The 5,182-nt window shown below is 40.0% G+C and overlaps 1 pseudogene; it reads left to right on the forward strand.

Moving 5' to 3' along the window:
* The first annotated feature begins 1,036 nt into the window (after positions 1-1,036).
* Positions 1,037-2,129, forward strand: LOC141505017 (large ribosomal subunit protein uL3 pseudogene; annotated as a pseudogene).
* The last annotated feature ends 3,053 nt before the right edge of the window (positions 2,130-5,182 follow it).

Consider the following 5,182-nt stretch of genomic DNA (forward strand, 5'->3'; position numbering starts at 1 on the left):
GACTTAGGTTTTTTCCTCTATGGGGTTGTTTAGACATTGAAGTGCAAGATTAATAATGAGATGGAAAACTCAGGTTTATTCAAAGGATAAATAATCCTTATTTTAGATGAAACAATGAATTCCAGACCATTCTGTTTTAATCAGACAGGTTTGGATTAAAAGTGGATAACCCTTTTTGTCTAAATTACCCTAGAAGACTGGGCCCTCATTAAAAGAAGTCCACTTTTCATTACAAAATTCATTCTCTCAATAATTGTTAACCCATCAGAGTTGATTGCCACCTTTAGAAACACCCACTCTTCTAAGGGCATATAAATGTTGAGTAGGTTCCATTAGGTGACTTGGCATTTGAGAGTGCCACTCACCACTTTTATTAATTACCTTCTAGTAAGATTACTGAAATGAAGTTACCCAGAAACTATGTCTCTTGAATTTTTTGTATGTTACTAGTGTCTTCCTATTGATTATACAAGTTACAATGTATAAGTGCAATGGAATATTATTGAGTCATAAGAAATGTTGAAATTGGGAGAAATCCTATGAATGCATTCAGAGGAAAGTGAGTAGAACTAGGAAAACAAATTATACAATGACAATATTATAGAGAAAAACAATTTGGAAAAATGTCAATTATTTAATTATTGACAATCCACAAGTCCAGTAGACAAAAATGAAACATGCTACCTCTCTACTGACAAAGAGATGATGAACTTAAGACATATAGAGGGACAAATTTTTAGGGTATGAAAAATTTGGGAATTTGTTTCAATGGACTATGAAAGTTTATGATAAGGGTTTGGTTTTAAGTTTGGTTTAATTTTTGAGATTGTTGCTGTTATTGTTAGAGAAGAAAAGGTTATAGATGCATGTAAAATAAGTAATTATTTTAAAAAAGAAAGCAATGCAATTTAAACACTCCTTTGGATATAAATTTATGACATAGGTGATCTGGAATGAGTAAATGTGAAGGGTACTATTATGCCATACCTTTGAAATTCACACAGCTGGACTCGGTGGTGGCCGCAGCTGCAGCAACATGTCCCACAGAAAGTTCTCTGCTCCCAGGCATGGCTCTGGGCGTCCTGCCCCTAAAGAGAAGCAGCAGGCACTGGGGCAAGCTGAAGAGCTTCCCCAAAGATGGCCCCACCAAGCCCATCCACCTGATGGCCTTTCTGGGTTACGGGCATGACCTACATCATTCAAGAGGTGGGCAGGCCTGGCTCAAAAGTCAACAAGAAGGAAATTGTGGAGGCTGTCACCATTATGGAGACACCCCCCCTGGTCATTGTAGGCATCGCTGGCTATATGCAAACCCCACAAGGCCTCAACCATCTTTGCTGATCCCATCAGTGATGAGTGTAAGAGGCGATTCTACAAGAACTGGCATAAGTCCAAGAAGGCCTTCACCAAGTACTGCAAGAAGTGGCAAGTTAATGATGGCAAGAAGCAATTGGAGAAAGACTTCAACAACATGAAGAAGCACTGCCAGGTAATCCGAGTCATTGCCCACACGCAGATGTGCCTACTCCCTTTGAAGCAGAAGAAATCTCACCTGATGGAGATTCAGGGGAACAGTGGCAGTGTGTCTGAGGAACAGCCTACAAGAAGCTGGAGCAGAAAGTGCCTATATACACTGTGTTTGGGCAGAGATGATTGATGTCATTGAAGTGAACAAGGGCAAGGGTTACAAAGGTGTTACCAGCCACTGGCACACAAAGAAACTACCCCAAAAAACCCACCGAGGCCTACATAAGGTGGCACATATCATAGCCTAGCATCCTGCCTATATGCCCTTCTCTGTTCTTCAGGCTTGTCAGAAGAGCTGCCACCATTGCACTGAGATCAACAAGAATATCTACAAGATTGGCCAGGGCTATTAGATCAAGGACTTTATTATGCTGAAAGGCTGGGTCGTTGGTACTGAGAAGCAAGTCCTCACGCTGCTAAAGTCTCTGCTGGTACAGACCAAATGTCATACCCTGGAAAAGATTGACTTCACTATCAACACTACTTCCAAATTTGGCCACGGTCACTTCCAGACTGTGGAGGAGAAGAAAGCTTTCATGAGACCACTCAAAAAAGGACCATGTTGTGAAGAAAGAAGCTGGCTAAACAGAAACAATTTTTAAATATATATATATATCTGTATATACATATACATATATATATATATATATATATATATATATATATATATATATATAAGTTTATCATACTCTGGACCTCAACTATATTTTAAAAGATGGTCACCAGGTATCTTTTCATACCAGACAGCTATAAAAATTATAAGCATTGCTGCCTTTTATTTACTATTGTGAAGAATAATAATGATTGTCCTTCATTCTCAAAGAAGACTGTGACATCAGGGAGATGATGCCATGACAAGCACATGAATTGGATTTGAGTGAAGGGCTATTGTGCTAAGTCACCAGTTTCACTTTTTCCTCCAGAGTCATCTGAGTCCAGCAGCCAGATAGGAATTAGGAAAACTGGAGGAGATGGTTCTGGATGAAAGGTAATTAGGGTTATGTGACTTGCCCAAGGTAACTTAACTAGTAAATGCCTAAGACTGGATTTGAAGTCCTGTCCTTACTCCAAGGCCAGTTCTCTATCCACTGTGCCATCTAACTGCCCTGTTATGAATAAATGAAACCCATGAATGATATAAAATTTTAATTTTATCCAGTAATTAAAAATTTTACTTTCTACCTGTTGCAATAATGTTAAAAAAATGTACTGATTTGAGCTTCATTTCCAATTTCTTCTCTGAGACGAATATTTATGAGGGAAATGGTTAAAGGGGAAAGAAAGCAAAGGGCCTGGGAAAATTATAAGAGAAACAAGGTTGTCCTTAATACTCTTCCAGATAACAACAAAAGAGAATTCCCATTTTCATGTACTTTCACACAAACAATGATGCTGTCTGGAGAAGTCACCTGTCCAAATTTGGAATACAGAGTTTGGTTGTAGTCTGGGATAAATTCTGAAGTGCAAAAATTAATAGACTATCTAAGAGTTAAGAGAAAACAGCTAATTTTAACTTTAATATTGATTTGTAATGATTTTACTGATAGAGGGAGCATCAATCAAAATGGATCTACCTACCTCAAGTCTCTCCTCACTCCAATCCATCCTCCATTCCACAACTAAAGTGGTTTTCTAAAGCACAAATTTGATCATATCACCACCATTTCCACTACCCCCTTCTCTTTAACCTCCAGTGGCTTTTCCAAAATCAAATATAAAAGGGGACAGAGTCAAGATGGCAACAGGAGAAGATCCTCTCTTAGGTTCTTTCTTTCTAATATTTCAAAACTTATAAAATAAGGACTCTAAATTTTTGAGAGACAGAACTCACAGAGGGATCCAGTGAGGCAATTCTTCAGCCCAAGGTAACCTGGAAAATAGGAAAAAGGCTCTGCTCCATGGAGTTAGAGGGGGCAGCTGCCAGAGTGTAGGAACTTCAGCCTCCTGGAGGTAGTCCCAGGGTGCTGGGAGCCACGGCTCATGGCAGCATTTCCTGATCTACACCCCAGGGAGCACCGGACACAACTTGGAAGATCAGCAAGGAACTTCTGCCAGAGCAACCCCATGAAGCCTCAGGGCACTCAGAGAGCAGTGGCCACAGCAGCCCAAATCCAGGACCCAGAAGCAGGCAGAGCTGGTAAGCAGGAGCCCCCAGGCAATGGAGCCTTGAGTATTCAGCCTAGGTAGGGGAGTGGAGCAAGACTTTCGAGCTCTGTCCTTTGTACCTGGAATAGGACTCTGGGGCTCTGACCACATTCAGATCCTGATCACAGACAAGATCCCCCAGAGAATAGCAGGGCCCCCCCCACCTCAGCCCTATAGCAGAGGGGTGCACTTGTGGTCATTCACAGACCAGGAGAGAAGACAGAGCTTCACACACTGAGATCCTGGTGGGGGGGGTGTCCCAATAATACTCAAAAGCTCAGGAAGCACCCCCAAACCAGGCACAAGCTGCGTAAATTAGTAAACAGAGAAAAAAGAGGAACACCATTGAGAAATACATTGTCTATGATCCCAAGAAGGATCAAAATACCCAATCTGAAGATGAGGAAGTACAAGCTCCTGCATCTAAAGACTAAGAAAAACAGAAACTGGGCTCAGGCTATGACAGAACTCAAAAAAAGACTTTGAAAATCAAGTGAGGGAGATAAAAGAAAAATTGGGAAAAGAAATGAGAGAGATGCAGGAAAAAACATGAAAAAGAAGTCAGCAGCTTAGTCAAGGAGATCCAAAAAAAAACTGAAGGAAAATAACATGTTAAAAACCAGCATAAGTCAAATGGATAAGACAGTTCAAAAAGTTATTGAGGAGAAGAATGCTTTAAAAAGCAAAATTGGCCAGATGGAAAAAGACATAAGAAAACTCTCTGAGGAGAATAAATCCTTCAGATGTAGAATGGAACTGAGGGAAGTTGCTGACTTTACAAGAAATCAAGTTACAATACTTCAAAACCAAAAGAATGAAAATTTAGAAGAAAATATGAAACATCTCATTGAAAAAAACAACTGCTAAAAAAAAAACAACTGATCAAGGTGGCTAGGTGGCACAATAGATAAAGCACTGGCCCTGGAGTCAGGAGTACCTGGATTCAAATCCAGTCTCAAACACTTAATAATTACCTAGCTGTGTGGCCTTGGGCAAGCCACTTAACCCCATTTGCCTCACAAAAATCTAAAAAAATTAAAAATTAAAAATTAAAAAGAACTGATCTGGAAAACAGATTCAGAAAAGATAATTTAAAAATTATTGGGATACCTGAAAGTCATGATCAGGAAAAGAGCTTTGACATCATTTTCAAAGTATTACTACAGGAAAATTGCCCAGATATCCTAGAAGCAGAGGGCAAAATAAAAATTGAGAGAATCCACCGATCCCCCCCCAGAAAGAGATCCAAACCCCCCGCCCCAGGAATACTATAGCTAAGTTCCAGAACTCCCAAGTCAATGAGAAAATATTACAAGCAGCCAGAAGGACACAATTCAAATATTGTGGAGCTGCAGTCAGGATCACACAGAACTTATCAGCAACTACATTAAAAGCTCTTAGGGCTTGGAATATAATATTCTGGAAGGCAAAAGAGCTCGGAATGCAACCGAGAATCAACTACCCAACAAAACTGAACATCCTCTTCCAGGGAAAAAGATGGACTTTCAGT

This window comes from Macrotis lagotis, chromosome 1 (assembly GCF_037893015.1).
Source record: "Macrotis lagotis isolate mMagLag1 chromosome 1, bilby.v1.9.chrom.fasta, whole genome shotgun sequence".
In the NCBI taxonomy this organism is placed as follows: domain Eukaryota; kingdom Metazoa; phylum Chordata; class Mammalia; order Peramelemorphia; family Peramelidae; genus Macrotis; species Macrotis lagotis.